The sequence below is a fragment of the Xiphophorus couchianus genome, chromosome 6, assembly GCF_001444195.1.
Source record: "Xiphophorus couchianus chromosome 6, X_couchianus-1.0, whole genome shotgun sequence".
NCBI classification, from domain to species: Eukaryota; Metazoa; Chordata; class Actinopteri; order Cyprinodontiformes; family Poeciliidae; genus Xiphophorus; species Xiphophorus couchianus.
The window spans coordinates 21,314,697-21,333,541 of record NC_040233.1 but is presented as its reverse complement, the minus strand read 5'-3'; positions in this window follow the sequence as shown (position 1 = coordinate 21,333,541).

The following is an 18,845-nucleotide window of genomic DNA, read 5'->3' as shown; positions in this document are numbered from 1 at the left end:
TACTTCTGTCTCTTCAAATGTACCTGATCAGAACCTAAATTTAGTTGGAAATAAGTTGACCTAAATCAGTTAAGATAACTGAATCATTTAAGAAATTAAGCCCAAACCCTCAAAATATTTTGTCTTTATTCCACTTGTTTTTATTTTCTATGCAGCCATGCTGCTACTCTGAAATGTCTGGCTCTGCAGCAGTAACTGGATGCACATCACACACTGACCCCCTGCCGTGCCCCAAAGCTGCCTTGGGTACTCTCAACAATAAGATGAATCAAAGAGAAAGGATTCCATTTTTGTATCTTTCATCATTTCAGCCACCTTATAAAAGCTCTAACGCCTCGTACTGAGAGAAAATTTCTGTAACATGTTTTTTTTTTCCCCTTCTCACTGACAGTCTGATTTTACAGGGAAGAAGATTACTTTCCCTTTAAACATGACTGGTCTTGTCAAATTCAGCATAGTGTGCAGTATCCTGGCCCAAATTTCTGCTTGCTCTGCCTCGTACGGGTTCCTCCCTGTGTAATCTTGTAAGGTTTTAGGGGAAAAAAAATATTCACCTTGAATTAAATGCATTAAATCTGAATTCCTCACATACATTCTAAGTCATTCTGAGGCCATGGCGAATTGAAGAAACAATTCTTTCTAAAAAATCTACAATGTGTGTGTAATTTTACAACTGACATTGGGGTAATCCAAATACAACCTTATTTATATATTCTGGTTATCATTCTTTATTTAATTTTCTCCCGACAGAGGGTGTCAGCTACTGCCTTTTGTTTTTAAATGTCAGACAAAATCAGTTTATGATGTTATGAATTAGCCTGGCCAGGCCTCTGCCTTTGGCTGCAACTCCGGGTTAAATTGCACCAAACCATGATGTTCCTCCTTCAGGGTGGTACAATTAAAGGTCAAGTGAAAAGAGCATCCCATATACTTTCTCACTCTGAGCCCGTCCAAACCGCAAGAGCCAAAGCTTAGACACTATGCTCTCATGGAAAGTTTGCTAGCAGTCAAAGCTCTGGAAAACAAAGCCGCCAGATCAGAGGGGTACTAAAACCTTTTCTGCCTTTAAGGTGAGATTTCAAATTTGGATTTCACTTTCACCTTTGGGAGGTTTTCTGGGTGCATCCCACTGGTACTAGACCCTGTGGGATGCACAGCTGGAGTCTCACTGAGGAGATGGATGACTCTATCTTCCTAAAACTCTATAAAATGGATAGATGAATGGATGTCATGCATATGTGTTTGTGTCAAAAATGATGAACCTCCATTATGCAGTGGAACCCTGTCTATTCATGGCTCAGTATTCACAAATGTTGCTGTGGAACTGGGGAACACTACTGCAAAGTTTTCAACAAAATCTGCATATTTGAAAATGTTGGGGTTTTTTTGTACAACATTTCTAAGATATTCTATAGAACAATCAACTTGTAAAGTTGTAATATTTAGTATTTTGTTGCTTGAAAATCTATTGGATGGCTTTTGAAAAGTGGACCTCTGTGCCGCTGATTAGCTATGTGGTACAGTCTATACCCCAAAAAGCAAAGATGAGAAAAACCTTAGTTATTATTTTCTTGGACAGAAAGATTTTCTGACCTCTTGAATGGCGCTCAAAGCCTAAGCATAGACAATTAGGTTTTCAGCTCGATTGTCGCTTTAGTATTAAAAAAGAACAAAATATAAGGGACAGTGGGTGGCTCAGTTGGTAGAACATGTGTCCGTTGTCCTCAATGCAGTTGTCCTAGGTTTGATTTCTGATCTCCAGCTGTTTAGTCTTCCCCTTCTCTCTCCTTTCTATTTCTTTTCTTCTTATTGTTCAATAAAGGTCACTAGTGACAAAAAAAATCTTTAAAAAAATTAGATGGTGACACTATCAAAAAGAACTTTCATTAGATTATCATTATTTTTTTCTATACAGACAAATAACATATAATGAGGCTGTATCATACAGGACACAATGGAATCAGAGATGTTGTACAATTTAAGTCTATTTTTTCCTTCCATTTAGGCCTGCATAAAAAACATTTTTTAGATGCATCAACAAACAAGGCCAGACAAGAAACAGCATAATAGCAGCTTACCAGGCTTAACCACTGCAGGGGAACTGGTGACTACTCAAACAATTAATGGAAACCCACTTTAAAAAGTCAAACAGTCTTTTGAAAAGCATGCAAGTTAAAGTTTTCCTGTAGTTTGCATTTGTTGTCCACCAAAACAGTGCACTGCTAAGGAAAATATATGAAAAAGATCTTGGTTTTTCATGTGTTTCATGCAGAAACTGTCATGTTTATATACATACGTTATGTATATATTTTATATATATTGTGATATATATAAAATTCTGAAAGAGGTCAAGTTCATTTATATTGTACATTTCAGCAACAAGGCAATTCAAAGTGCTTTACATGATGAAAACATAACACAGTAAACAATCAATAGAAACATTATTTTTCAGTGGCAAAATAAAGAGAAGTAATGAAAAGCCGCAATCTAGATTAAAATTGATGTTCTAGTTGTGAAAACATGTAAAATAAATTTGCACGGTGTTTTGTGATATTTTTCAGCTGTTTTAAATGTCATAAATTATTTGTGAACCACAAAAGTCTGCGCTTGTTAAGATTTTAAACTCCCTCAACTCTTTTGGACAAGGGTTTATGGGAACATCATTAAAGATTAATAGAATTAAATGACTATGGTGTCTCCCCTGCTCCAAACTCTAGTACAGATGCTTATTCAGGGACACGGGGATTGGATTAGGTTGTCCGCTAAACACTGAGAACTGCAGCAGAAATGCAGTAAAGCTGACAGAGAACAAGCTGTAAGTTTGTTGGTGAGTGTGATTCATTGGACTGTTGACCTTCCTTTAAGGGAGATGATGAATAACCTGGTATCAGACCCCAGGCATCAGGCCCCGCTCTCCCTCTCAGCTGTCTGCAGCTTCACCTTCAGCTCACATTCAATCACTCTGGCAGCCTTTGCCTGATAAATACCCACCATATGGCTACCTTCCTCACCTCTTGCTCTGTGCTGAAAAACAAACAACTAAATGTCAATGCAACAGCAATGGTGCCAACCCATCCTCCCATAAGCACAATATCCCTTCCAATCTCCCACCCCACAATCCTCCCCCACCTACCCATAATAGCCTGCATTACTGCAGTTAATGGAGGAGATGACAGACAAATTGGTGCACCGCTGCCCTTGCTGGAGTACTTGAAAATGAAAATGAATACCACTGGTATGGTTTGTCTTATTTTTAAAGCACACTTTAGAAAATAAAATCTTTTCCAGGCAGTATTCTGTGGTTTTCACATCTAATATTTTACATATGGTCATTTCCTTTAGGCACAGCTGTTTCACTTCATAACATGACACAAGAATCCTCGTAGTCCATAAGAGGTTTGCAATGGCCCACAGAGACGTTGTCTTAAGCCCTGCAGAACATGCTGCTGGCATGTCTGGAAAACAAGCGCGGGCAGTTATAAGTCCTAAGGCATTTCTCTTCAGCCTTGGGGATCTTGGCTTGGCAGAAATTAGCTTGAGGGTCTTCTGCTGAATTCACAGATGCACACATCATGCTTAAAGTTCAGTAATATTTCAAAGAGGCAACTAGCATGATACATTTTTATAAACAAGAAAAAAAATATTGTGGCTAAGCATGCAGCAGGAGAATTTAGAGACACCTTTTATTGATATATTTTTTTAGACAAAAGTTGAAGTTTTGTACCGATACCGATTCTTAAATGAAGTTTAACAAACAACGGCTGTTGTCACATAGATAATCTAGCTGTTGACATCCTGCTGTAGCTACCTGTGTTAACCATTAGTTACTCTGTGTTGTGTTCTCTTCCTCCACCTTCAGGTTGTGTCTTCCCTTTAATCAAGATCCCAATTGTTTCATAATCCTTGGCTGAAATGTTTCACACTAATTTGGGGAGAAATCTTTCCTCTTCACCAGTTGATTTCCACAGAGCTCTTCTACGTTTCCTGCGTAGGTTATCACTGCAGCAAGTGCTGAGATCATCCTTTTTCTGTGCTGCAAATAAGCAGCACATCCATCTGACATGTTCCAGGTAAAAAGTCTTATTTTCTCTCTTTACTGCCATAGACACTGACAGCTCTTAAGATGTAAAAAAAAAAAAGTATGGTCATTATCAATACATGTAAGCACATATCTAGTATTTCTTCAGTCAAAACGTGCGTTTAAAAAAAATATTTTTTTTTTTGTTCATCTGCATCTAGACACACGGGCATGGTGTTGCAGTAATGAGACCTCCCAGAGAGCAATTAGCTTTCTTAGTTTTCCTTGGAAACATTCATTAATTATGAAGCCTTAATATGAATGAACACATTATTCGATGGTGCTATGTAATGTTTTAATGTTGCTATTTAAATGCAAATTTTGACTTAATGACCCCAATTGAAATGCGATGAATAGTTTCAATTTTGATGTTTACGTGTTTTTCATGTGTCGATATTGTTTCAGCCGTGGATACTGGTCACTCACTTTAGTAAACGAAAAAAGCAGTAAAAGAAAACAGCTTTGTGTGTATTGTGGCAATCACACCCACAGTTTATTATTCACTGAAAATATCAGATTGACATCAATACAAAAAGTCCTTTTGTGAATTGATTGTGAAATTAATTCAGCGTAATAAGTGTCAACATAATAGTGTTATTAAATTGTCCCCCTATCATGCCAACTATAATTGCGTCTGGCATAAAGGTTATAAAAAGGACTCTAAAAGGCTATTGAATATTTCTTCTCAGAATTTCCACATCATGGTGGGCCCCATCGCAGACTATTGAACACATGTCTCTGTTCTAACCTTCGCCAAACCTCCGGTCCCTGCAGGGCTCTTGTCGGTCAGAGAGGGTTGTAATGCAAATAATCAGACGCTTTAACTTTTATGTAAATAGCTTCGACTTATGAATCTTTAAAGAGGTGATGTCAAAGACAAAGGGGTGGCAGCACGAGGGGGGGTGAATGAAGAGCACTGCCAGGGATGTTAGCTCTAAATCTGATTATCCAGTGCTGCTTTGAAAAGATACGGTCGTACAATTAGTCTTTTTGAGAGATGCCACTGTCAAAGCTGGGTAGTGGTGAATTGAATCTTCGCTTTCCTGTTTCAGAGTAAAAGGGTTCCCTCTTAATTAACCATGGTCCAGTGTGAGGTTCTTAAAATATGATGACCTTGAGTAAAAATACCACAATTTTACTGAACTAATACACATACTTCTAATATGATACATAGATTGATTTTATTTAAAACAGACAAGCAGTAATTATTTCTAATTTTGCCAAAATGACCTATCACATTGATTAGAGCATCTTTTCGCCCCCTGATCTTAAGCTCTTTTCATAAATTTCAAATTAGACTCAATTCTTTGATGCTGGTCTTACTGGCCTAAAAAGAAGTTTTATATTTAAGGTTTTATAAATAATATCTCAGTAAATTTCTCCATCCATTCTTTCTTTAGTAATAGGAAATGTACTGTTGTTACATACTGAAAAACAACCCTACACTAGACTTACTAGACATTGTTGTACACACAATATCTGGTTTAAAAATATGCCGCACATCACAAGAATTAGATTTTAGACTGATCTTCTCAGACTCTATTCTCTCAGAATTTAGTTGCTTTGTCCAAATGTTCAGCAGTAAACTTTAAACCAGCTTCAACATGCCTTACCTTCAGCAGTGGAGTGTTGTGCTGAGAGTCGATTGCAGTTGAATGTGCCAAGTCTTGTTTTCACTAAACAAAATGTTTCTGCTAACGCCAGGTCTTTTTTGAAGTCTCTGTTACTGCTTCTTTTTTCTTGAACAAATATGATAACTATTTTATTTTACTCTTATCTCAGAAGTGGTTTGTGGTGAAATGATGTGCTTACTCACACGTTCTGAAGCAAAGACATAAAGCTGTCACAGATGTCATCACCACGCTTTACAAGCGTGGAGGCTTTGACACATCTATATGATGATACTCATTATAAAATGCTTCCTTTGTGATATCTTGATCATTATAAATCTTTTTTATAGGCCTTTGTTTTCAATACTTACTCCGTGTGCTATACTGCAGCATTGCACATAACTTTGTATGGATGAATAACTTGGGTGTCACCAACATCAAGTATTGACTTGTCCTCAATAGTCACATCAGAAACATCTCTACTAACAGAAACATTTATCTTTTCAATACTTATTCCGGTCTTCAACTTGTAACACTGTTACATCACCATGTAGTTTTGCAAATGTAACTTTCCTAAAGGAAGGTGTCTCAGTTAAGGACTTTAAATTAACTTTCAAAATGTACATGAAATTTTAAGCCTCAAGTCCTTATGGGTTAAATAATATAAAGTCAAATAAAAAATAAAATACCTTGATACTGCTAACTGGTCTATTCTTTGTCTTGACAGGGAGAATATGAAGAAATAAACACTCATCCTCTTGTGCTTAATGACCCAGTTTAAAGGTAAAGGAAAGGAGCAATTGTTATGCCTTAAGGTGTGAAGAAGCATCATCCATATATTGACCGCAACAGATTAACAGTGACATACAGATTAACAGCATTGCTCGGTTGAGCTAAACGTAATTACTGGCCTGCGTCTTGTGTTACCCGAAGGCTCCCACATCTAGATCCACACACACATCGTAGACACAAACAGGTACATACCATATAATGTTGTTGCTGCAGCAGAATGATTTTATGATTCCAGGTCAACAGGAGGCTTCAGGCACAAAAGCTTCCTTTCTTTCACGACTTAATTTGTGAAGAATAATGGCTCCGTTGTACAGAGGGACCAAAGTATGTCGGCAATTTTAAACAAAAACTGTTGGTGCGAAGAGCTGGGCATCCTCTGTGAATAATTATCAAATTAATTCTACTTAGCAAGTACAACATTTATGCATGTGTTTGCTTTGAATAAGCAATATACAGTACAGACCAAAAGTTTGGACACACCTTTTAATTCAATGAGTTTCCTTTATTTTCATGACTATTGATATTGTAGATTCACACTGAAGGCCTCAAAACTATGAATAACACATGTGGAAATATGCACTAAACAAAAAAGTGTAAAACAACTGAAAATACCCCTTATATTCTAGTTTATTCAAAGTAGCAACCTTTTGCTGTGATTACTGCTTTGCACACACTCTGCATTTTCTTGATGAGCTTCAAGAGGTAGTCACCTGAAATGGTTTTCACTTCATAGGTGTGCCCTGTCAGGTTAATAAGTGGGATTTCTTGCCTTATAAATAGTCATGAAAATAAAGAAAACCCATTGAATTAGAAAGGTGTGTCCAAACTTTTGGTCTGTACTGTATATAAACACTACTAGCCTGTAAAATCAAGATGTGTATTTAAAATTTCTAAAATATACAGAACTGAAGAAAAGCCTCATGTCATCCTACGTTTCTTTATATGATGCTTCCAAGAACTTAGAACTTCACCTCATCTTTAACATGTTCTTGACAAAGAAAGTGACTTAAGTCTGGAATTTGGATTGAAGTAGGTCTCAAAAATGTAGACTTCAGACTTGACTAAGAACATTACTGTGAAGATACAAGACCTGACTCAGACTGGAGGTCTGGAAATTGAGTCTGAACATTTTTTAGTAAAGCCCAAAATTCATTCATATCCATGATAAGTTAATATGTAAAGTAATGTTGGTAAGTACATTAAACAATATGTATATTTAAGAGAGTCCCTGTCAGAATCCTGACTTGAATCTGTTACTCTTAGCTATAATATAACATCATAATGTTGACCACACAACTGAACCTGGCATAACATTATTGTAAGGCATACATTATTGTTGTATGTAAGGTTTAGTGTTTTTTTTGTGTGTTATGTTTTTATCATGTAAAGCACTTTGAATTGCCTTATTGCCAAAATGTGATACATAAAAAAAGCTTAACTTGATATTTAAAATAAATTTACTTCCTGCTCTGTTCATTCAGAAATTACACTCTCTCAGTTATCCAAACACTGCTGTGCCACCCTGTAACATATCTGCAGTTTGCTTTTGACAGAAAATGCTTTAAATGCAAATTTAAAATGTGGTTCCCTAATGATTTAGCAAATTGTTAGACTAGCCAGGGAGAAGAAAACCCTCTAAGCTCTCCATAGTGCAATATCTTGATAACACAAACATGTATTAACAGGTGTTACATCATGGGAGATAAAGTTGATTTGTCAGAATAAAAGCCCTTCCTATTTGATTCACATCTTCACCCATTTCAACTATTTGCAATTTTGCAATTAGAGTGAATGGTGCCAAGCTACAGCTAAAACAGCCGCAGTTTTATTTAAGTGTTCTCCAGATATTGGGGTGAATTTCTGTTTATTCACACTGATATGATTGCCTAGTACAGGAGGTTTTGTCTATGCAGAAAAACAGTTTCTCTTTCTGTTTAGTCAGATACGGATTTAGTGTTCAGATTCATTTCATATCACCTCTGAAGAAATTTACAGAAGCTGGTTTGTTGACTTTGTTTTCTGTTTTTGAGGATTTCAATAAATATCCAAAAAACAAAGGTCATGAACTGTTCAGTTTAAAAATGGAAGAGCATGTTTGCATTTAGAGCATCCCTCTTCTGTCTTTGCCTGACTTCATCTTCGCTTTTTGTAATTGGGACATGATTGGATTAAGACAGGAAATGAAGAGGACAGAGAGGGGCTGCTACATGGCTAAACATAATCCACTTTCAGAAGTACAATTTCTCCAGTGCCACTTATTTTTGAAGAAATTATTTCAAATTAGGTTCTTGGAAGACTATTTGTTAGTCTTGTAGACAAATAGTCTAATTTTATTCTGATCTTGTGGTAAAAGGCTGATAGTTCTTTTGTATTTTCCAGCAGATAAAAACATGCTGATTTACACTCATTTGTCAGTGTGTTTTATTTTAAAAGTTTCTGAGTTGTTGTTGGAGAGAGAGAAGCAAGAAATAGGAAACCATCTTACATAAAGGTTTATTTGTGTGTATCAAAGGTCCTCGCTTTCCATGTTGCAGACATTGTGCCTGATCTTGCAACAAAAGCCGTATGAAAATAACCATGCCTCTGGCGCTGCCCTTCACTCTAACTTCTTTCAAGAAATCGGCAGAACACAGAGTCTGGGGTAAGTCTTCAACACGATGCGGTTCTGTAAGAAAACAGCATCTGAGCTTAGATATTTTGCTGCTAACTCTTTGATTGTTTTCCTCTTTGTGTTGTGGCACAGATAGGATAACACTGACTGGAGAAATCGCCTCCTTGTCAGAACCCATTCACTCGCTGCAAATTAATTCCTGTCTCTTTCCTTTGCAGCTGAATGAAAGTTTGAAGCGTAAATGAGACACCCTCCAATTTAGGCAGTTCTCTTTGTGGAACAGGGGGTCATTCGTATGAAGAAAACCAAGCAGATTGTCTGATTTAACAAAGGTCTGCACTTTACTTCAGCAAATGCAGTCATGTCTACAACTTCTTAATTGGGTGTATTCAACAGCCTTGTGTGAAGACTTAAAATATTTACATAAACAATGTATTATATAAAATGAGGGAAATGTGTTTATTTTGAAGAAATAATATTTTTTAGGATTAAGGTTGATACTGGGAGCTACAGCAGAAGCATTATATAAATAGTCAGAAACTGTAGCTTGTTGTCATGAAGCCGGAGTCAATTTCTGGCTACAAGAGTGCATAGAGGAAACTTTGAAATATGGCTCTAATATTTCCAGCATGTGTTTAATAAAATGTTCATTTTATTTTAATCCAGTCTAAGTTGCTTTGTGTGAGGAAGCCAACCAGTGTCAGGGCCTATTATTGCCAACAATTATCACTTGCTAAGTGATGCATCACTTCTGATTTAACTGAAATCATGTCTTGAGAAAGTATGAATGATTATGAATTTGATTAGAAAACATAAGGCATCTGCCTTATGTTTTCTGGGTAGGAGGTGAGAGGTTCAATGCAGCTCGGAGAAAGGACGAGATCGTGAAGGAGCGTCTGAGAGCAGGCAGACAGAGTGGAGAAGGCGATCAGAGCTGCGGATGACAACCGTGGAGTTTGGCTTGATTCCAGGTGAATGTGGTGCACTTGAAAGGCCAGATGCCTTGAGGAACAGGGATGCTTCAGAGTCTGAAAATCTCCAGAATTCAAGTACTGAGCCAGGATACTGATTAGGTGGGTAACTCTGGGCAAACTAGGAAGATGCAGAATGTAACATTTCTGGAATGAGATCTTTACTTTTCCCATGTGTCCTGTCATGGCATATCAGGCAGTTTTGCTATACATGGATGGAAATGGTATCTTAATTGGTTGGTTGAAATTATGAAATCAATTCAACTCAGTTTATTTAAGGTGCACTAGTGTGTGTGTGGGGTTGAGAGAGAAAGAGTGGTGGAGTAATGTTGGTGTGATTGCAGGTGTGTACATCCAAAATGCATTAAAACTAAGGCTGGAGGTGATATTTCAGAGAACCCACTGCTGGCAGTGGAGTCTCACCCACCTCAACACCAAATCTCTACGTGTCTTAGATGCAATAAGATTCAGGTGCAAGATGGGTCCAAGGGGAACACTGCAATAGACTTTTTTGTTGTTGTCATCTTGACTGACACGGTCATAACCTATATTTAAATGTCAGTTTTTAAAATGATAATGACATTCAATTGCATTTAATTAAATTTGGTTTGATTAATATTCAACAATCTGAACCGATGATGTGTCCTCACACATTGAGGAGATGAATATATTAAACATTTTCTCTGCAGTGACAAGTTTTGAAATCAGTGAATATTTTTCGAAGTGAAGCGATCAGAAGTCGCCAAGACTGTCTGAACGAGGGGCAACCTGATCGCAAACACTCAGTGAGAAGAAACTCCCACAAATTGTTGAAAACGGTATTGTTGTGAATCCCAAACCTGACGAGAATTCTAAAAGCAACTAAGCCCAACAAAAATATATTAAGTGTACAAACCCCCACCCGTCCCTTTTTCACCCTGCCCTCAGTCAACATTTAATATGGATTTCAGATTTCATTCACTTTGTTCTTGGAGCTGTCAACCAAACAGCTCAGTTAAAATCTGACCCTCAACGTCCTGCAGTCGAGTTTTAAACTGTGTAAAAACGTATTACATGTATGAACAAGTGGCCTGGTCGGTTCAGCTGCAGCAGATGCACTCCTAAGTCTATATAACTCTTCAATGCGCTCATCTCCCAGATAGCAAGATGCATTGAGTTTGGTGTCCGGGTCAGAGATAATACTCTTGTTAAAATTGATTGTAGGTGGTACCCTCTGACCACCAGCAGCAGGCAAGACAGGTGAACAAGAGAGGTGGATGGAGCATGGACCAAACTGTCAATCTACTGATTGCAGGATAAACTCCTCGCCACCACCGTCCTAAGAAGTGGCAGCAGGCTGAGCATTGAGATCTCTGAACAAAAGTTAAGCTAAATCAGTGTTTCCCAACCCTGGTCCTCAACGTAAACTGTTCGGCATGTTTTAGCTGTTTCCGTGCTTTAATGCACCTAATTCAGATGATTGCAGTTCAGCAAATGCCTATTTATCAACCATCAATGGAAATGAACTGGGCTGAAGCGCGGAAATACTTACAATACAATATGCAAGGCAGTGTGCCTTGAGGACCAGGGCTGGGAAACAGTGAGCTAGATGAAACTGGTATTGTTGACCATCCGTTGTGAAATGGTTGTCAGGGAGCTCTTAATGTCCTCCATTATCGAGGGATATTAGGAGGTGATGAAGAGATTGCATTCTGGTGTATCAATCAGACAAGGAATCCAGCACACTCAAACCACCAAGGGTGTTAAGAGGGCTGGGAGGCGTCGGAAGTCATTTCGGAGGAAACCCTAGAAGCACGGACAGAGAAAGAGCTTAAACATTGGCTGGGAAAACACAAGGCAAATCTACAAAGATTTGCCACAGGGCTTGAGGTAACACTTTGGTTGACACTAAGGTGTCGAATGACCAACAGCCAGATACTGTTGATGGGCTGATTAGGAACAGGTGTGCAAGAGCACACTGGTCAGTCCTGGCCTCCAGAGGAAACCTGCAGCTAAAAGGAAAGGAGAATGCCACACACACATAACACACCAAATCCCTGACAAAACCATGACATGATTCATCTCTTAAAGTACCTTGAGGTGACATTTGCAGGGCATTAAATGTAAAAATACAGAGCTGAATTGAATATCTAAATCTGTTGTAGAAGATCCACAGGTTTGAGGTATGCCAAAAAGTATCTGAACACTGAGCTGTGACAGACTATAAAACACAGTTCAATAGGTTTCAATCTAATTTCTGCTCTACAGCAAAAAAATGTTTGGACTTTATTTTATTACCTTATGGTAATAAATTAATTGTATTAAATGTGACATCTGTTTCATTGCCTATTGCTGTAAATAGCTTTTTATATAGAAACATTTTCAGAATGCCTTGATTTATGCCTCAATGAAATACATAAAAAATTTTCACAGTGATTTAATTCTTTCTATTTGATGTAGCATTATATTTAATACGTTTTTCTTTTTTTTACAGGAAAAATGGAAATCCCATTTTTACCCATACATATTTTTTCAACAATCAGTTCAGTGTAGCAGATGCAATTTGTCTGATTAAGTAAACACAGCACACCAATTGTTCTGCTGCTGGATATGTCTTTGTACCCCTGGCTATATGATGATATTAGATAAATTCAGTTTGAACCATCCATTTAGGCCAATGGAGACTAATCTGACCCTATAAGAGCAATCTGATCAATTATAACATTGTTAAAAAGTTTTTTGGTTTTTTTTAAACAAAACCTTGTTGCTCAGGGGTATTTTATTTTCCAGGTTGTTTTTCGCCTGATTTTGGTTGCTATGTTTAATAAATGTAACCCTTTGATTGTTATGTGTAAAAAAAAAAAAAGGCAGTATTTACAGAGGACAGGTACAGTTTTTTTTTCCATTTCTCTGTTTGTGTTGATTTACACCAAGAAAAAAAATGTTTCTATTTGAGATGGCAGAACAAAACCTATTCTACAACGTAGTTCTATCACATTCTGTATTGAGAAAACATCTACGTATATTTATGTTAGATTAATTTAAAAGTAGTAAAATTGGTTTCAACAGGAAAATTACCATAAATTTGATTGGTCAATTTCTTCTTATATTTTATTTAACATTTGAGCTGCTACATTCCAATATTGTCCCTCATTTTTGTTTTTGTTTTGTTGTTTCTCTTGTTGCAAAAGTAAATTGACATAGAAAATGTTTTTTTTCTATTGCATCTGTAAATTTATAAATAGTATAAAGATAAACTTGCAGTTCATAGGCTTTGTTATTGCACAACTCAACAAATAGGCTTCCAATGCTGTAAATAGGAAACAGTTCATCATTTTTACCAGAAAGAAGACTTATTTTGACACAATTTCTCCTGCCTTCAGGGGGCTAGGACAGAAATGGAGGCCAACAGCTTTGTAATCTGTCCAGCACTGGAGAAAATCCCCAGACCTGGGAATATTTGTCTCATTTGTTGCTCCTCAGAGGTGGTATTGAAAATTATGTTTTGAAATGTCAGGCTGTGCTCGACACATTTGTCTAAGTGGTGCCAGTGTCTTTTAAAGGATGAAGGTAATTTTTCAGCTTTATAAAAACAATAGGAATACGGAAGCTGTGGCATTGTATATTAGTGATGTGTCGGTCGCTAACGATCCGGCTCTAAGAGCCGGCTCTTTGAAGTGAACGATTGGAACCGGCTCCACAATGGGAGCCGTTTTAGGATCCTATTTGGGAGCCGGGTTTTTTTCTACAGTATGTCTCTCCGCCTCCCTGTCGTTGTGCTTGTGCTCTGCAAGTGCCAGAGCCGATAGTTTTTCCCCACATCGTTTTTTTTTGTCCTGCGGTGCCTCGCTGTCTCTCCCCCCCTTATCCTCCCCCTTCTCCCTCTACTTGCGCGTTTTGCTCTTCTGCCAGTGCTAGAGCTGAGAGTTTTTTTCCCTCGGTCGGTCCACTGCCCTCATGTCAAGCGTGTGCACCACACATCTGACCAATCACACATAACACTGAATATTATTTGATATTTGTATTGTGGCACCTTTTCTGTTATGAAGCTGCTTTGATACTTTTTCGTATTGTGGTGGGTGTTTGTATTTATATTTAACTGTTTAATTTATTTTAAGTTATTTTTGTGGAAGTGGTGCTATTTTGTGATAATTTAATTGGTTATAATAAAAGGTTTATTTATAAAGCATTGTTATGCGGCATTTTTACTCATCATAAGTGCTTAACAATGTCAATAATGAAACAAAATATTATAAAATTGGGTTTAAGCTATTAATTAATTAATAATGTCAAAAATATATATGGGGAGCCGTTTGGGAGCCGAAAGAGCCGGCTCTCCACAGTAAGAAGAGCCATTAGAGCCGCATCTCGAAAAGGAGCCGAAAATCCCATCACTGTTGTATATGCATTCCAAGGATATAGATAACATAGGTGTGGCTTCTAACATCCACAGGATTTTATTAGAGTACATTAAGCTGATTTTTATTGCCTCTGTTGTTTTGCTGATTTTTCAATCCCTGCATTTAAATGCTGGGTCCAGCGGTGTTTATATTTACATAAAACTCGCTTTGATAGTTTGAGCCTTTATTTATGCAGTTGGAAGCAAATTACACAGCTGTCATCTCAGTGGAGTGGTGCTGATAGATCTCTTGTTTCATTTTTAAGAGTGGTATACATGCTTTCACCAAATTGTGTTACAGGAGAGAAAATCTTCAACATTTGGGACAAAACATTTTAATTTGCAGAAAAGCAAAATTCTGACGCAAGAGTGTTGAAGACATAAAAAAAAAAATCTGTTCCAACAGGTCTTTTTGAAGTACAGTAATCCATGGTTACTGATACTCTCTCTAAAAACCACTTACATCTGCTTTTTTATCTTCACAATGTGACTTCGCCTGTTTTAATAACCACTTACTGCATTTTTTCTTTGCTTTGTTAATCTTCTTAAACTGCTGAAACATAAATTTAATTAGTTCAAATCTGTATGAGCATGTCAAAACAATAAAAATAGTGATTAGCCACAGATTTCTAATCAATTATTCCCTTCTGTAAATGCTTAAGAAGAGGTGCGTATATCCTGATCTCCTAAGAAAGCCACACAGGATGTGCAGAACGTAGGAACAAAATGTCATGCAGAAACTTTCCTCATGGAAAGTCTTAACTATCTTTGCTGTGGCCTCTTGTTTCATGTAGTCCAGGGATTTCATCCAGAGCCCTTTTTGTTTTTGCAATCTAGTTCATACAGTGGGACAATAATAGGACGTCTTAGACATAGTTCCCTGACACTGACTTTCATGTCTCTAGCAGCATCTGTAACTATACATCTTACTTTATTGAAGATGCCCCATTCTGTCAGGAAGGATGCCTTTACTCCAGCTATGTTTTGAGCTCTATGAGCCTCATGGGAACCGACTTACAGCAAGCAGAATTGTGACCAATTTATGTTTGCTTTCATCCAGATAGTGGCAGATGACGACCAGGTGGGCACGGATGTGCAGAAGTCCACATAAAAGAATTGAAGCTTTTAACTGCAACCTTCAGAATCTGTGGCTTCTTATTTTCTTTGTTTTGAGTCAACAATCACCTTCAACTGAAATGAAAATGTTACGCTCATTGATTAAATTAAGGAGTACCTGTGGTCTTTTCAGAATACATAAACACTTCTTTCTGTTAGGCAGTACATAAGAAAGAGTCATCCTGTCCACTATGACTCATAACAAACCTAAATGCCACACTTTGTAAAATGAACTCTCACCCTGGTGCACCATATTCACAAAGCATCACAGCTTTTATTTCTATTTTTTATGAATGACATACAGTATGTACTCTTAACGAATATGGTATCTTCATTATAATGAGCAATAAAGGACACACTTTCACAAACTTTGGCTACATCCTGTGCTCTCATCTTTTTATAAGTGTACTCATGGGAATGGCAAGGTCAAACTAAGCCTGACCCATGTGAACAAGTTCAAACCCTATCAATTAAGAAATATAATTCTTAAAGCAGAATAACAGCAGATACTTTTATAAGGTCATCAAATCCTATTCAAATAGTGCAAAGCAAAATATTTTACTGCACTTGCAAACATGCCCTCATACTTTCATCTCATCTACTGTCTCCAACAGGACATATTTTGTTCCATCCCTGAGGTGGATGGAAAGAATCATTGATTAGGGTCATCTCTCAATGCAGGGCTAACATCTTCCAATTGTAAGTCTCATGAAAACAGGATATAGGACACAAAGGAAGATCTGACCTGAAAGTTGCAACAGGTGAAGAGTAAGATGTGAGGGGCAATCAGCAAGCAAGAGTTAAAAACGTGTAACTGAGTACAAGCTCAAATAAATAAAACTGACAGTAAAGAAGATCAGTCTATTGAAACTAGACAAAATTAAAGTAAAAAGAAAATCTATAAGATAAGTAAACTCAACAGCAGTTCAGGAAGACATTTATTCAAACTCTAAACACAAAAACCAACTAATAAAAATGACATTCCCAGTTTAAATTACCAATTTCAGTAAGCATATGATGAAAAAAACATTGGGTTCTTTAGATTTTTTTATTCTAAATGTTTGTGAAGCATATAAAATAAATGCTTGCTCTCATGTCCATCTAAGGGCAAAATGGACAGACTAACATTTCCTGTCTGTCCAGTCGCTCAGTAAACTGGGATTATGTGGGTTCCTAAATGATGAAAAATGTGTCATTTGCAAAATGTTCATGCCTGCAGCATAGAAGCTGATTGCACGTCTTGACTAAACCGGTGTAGCACATTCATGACGGGCCACAATAATCATGTTTAATGCTCAACACATTGCCTGTTATGACTGAGTCAGTAGAGCAGCATATATCGAGCAACAACTTATTTCTAATTAGATGAAAAAATGCAAAACTGGGAGCTGCAGGAAAGATGTGGAATATATTACTAACATTATGATTCCAATATGTGAAAACTATGAAAGCAGCACTATTAATTTTGTGTCAAATATATTCCTTAAGGTGGACTTTTACTCTAACAAAAAAATACGCTTTTTTATCTTCTGCTAAGTAACCATGTTTTAGTGTTTATGTAGTTGGACTGTGACTGATATTCAGTGCTGCTGTTTTCCGGTGAGAGTCCTTTCTTTGGCACACGGCTGTTGTGTATGAGCCAGAGTTACACTTCCTTTGAAGACTGAGTTTGCTTTAGGCCTATGCTGTATGAATTATGCTCTTTGTGTCAATGGCTCCTAGAGGTGATTAATGAATTGTCAGTAAGACAAAATTCAAAGGTCAAAAGGTAAAATGCTTAAACTAAGAAACTTCCCTTTACCTTTGCCAGTCATTTTAGGCAAGAGGCTAATATAAATGCTGCACCCTCAAAGTATTTTACTCAGAATTTTATCTGACCACAACAAAGTGCATAATTTGAGTGTGTTTGTATAAACTGTTCTTTACTCTGGTGCAGCAAAATCCGATGCCTTCAGACATGCCTTAATGCTGAATGCAGTTCATCTGTATGTAATTTAAGCTCAGAATAAATCCAGCTGTCCAGTGAAGGATTCTGAGGTTTATTAGAGAACAAAGACCATCATGAAGCCAAGGAACATAGCAGACAGGTCGGGGAGAACAGTTTGGAGAGGTTCAAAGCAGAGTTGGTTTATTAAACAATATTGGCAGACTGCTGTTTCAGACTGTTTAGTTTATAGTCTGAAAATGAAAACACTACGGCACAACTTATAACAAGACATGGCAGATCACATAAACCGTCAGGCCATGCACGATGACCATTATCCATAAAAGCATCCCAGAAGTCTATGGGAACTCTGGAGCAGCTGAGTTACCCATAGCTCTGGTGAACTACTCTGTTGACAGAATTACTTTTAGCTATACACTCCACACATCTGACATTTTTTTGGAAGAGTGACAAGAAGAAAATCATTGCTGAAAGAAATCTCTATGGCTTTCATTCAGGAATTAGTGCCATGTAGAAGAATTATAATGAGGAGGAATGTGAAAACAAGCAGGCATTTTTTGTGTGTATAGAGGAAACATTGCACGGGGAGTGTTTAACTAACACTAACCATCACCCTGAATACACAGTTCCTACAATGAAACATTGTGGTGGCTGCATCATGTAGTGGGAATGCTCATCTTCAGCAAGGGTGGGGAAACTGGTCAAAGTTGATGGGAAAATGGACTAAAAGCATCAAACATGAAATAAAAAATTAGCCTAATAAAAGTCTTAATTTAAATGTGGGTCTGTGGTGTGATATTAAGTCAGACTATCTTGCAAAAAAGAATGGGCAAAAGTTTTAACCACTAGTTGTTCAAAACTGATAGTTACATAGTGCATCAGAACTGCAGCTGTATTGCAGTACATTGTTGTTCTACAAAGTTTTGAGGGTCTTAATATTTATTTCTATGAAACATTTATTCTTTTCCTTCATCATCTCATTCTGTTTGTTTGTCACATAGAACGCCATAACATACACTGAAGAAACATATAAACCATCCATGGGGTGTGAATAATTTAGGAAGGCACAGCTATGTTCATTGATATTTTCTCTTCTGATTAAATATACAGTACAGACCAAAAGTTTGGACACACCTTTTAATTCAATGAGTTTCCTTTATTTTCATGACTATTGACATTGTAGATTCACACTGAAGGCATCAAAACTATGAATAACACATGTGGAAATATGCACTAAACAAAAAAGTGTAAAACAACTGAAAATACCCCTTATATTCTTGTTTCTTCAAAGTAGCAACCTTTTGCTGTGATTACTGCTTTGCACACACTCTGCATTTTCTTGAT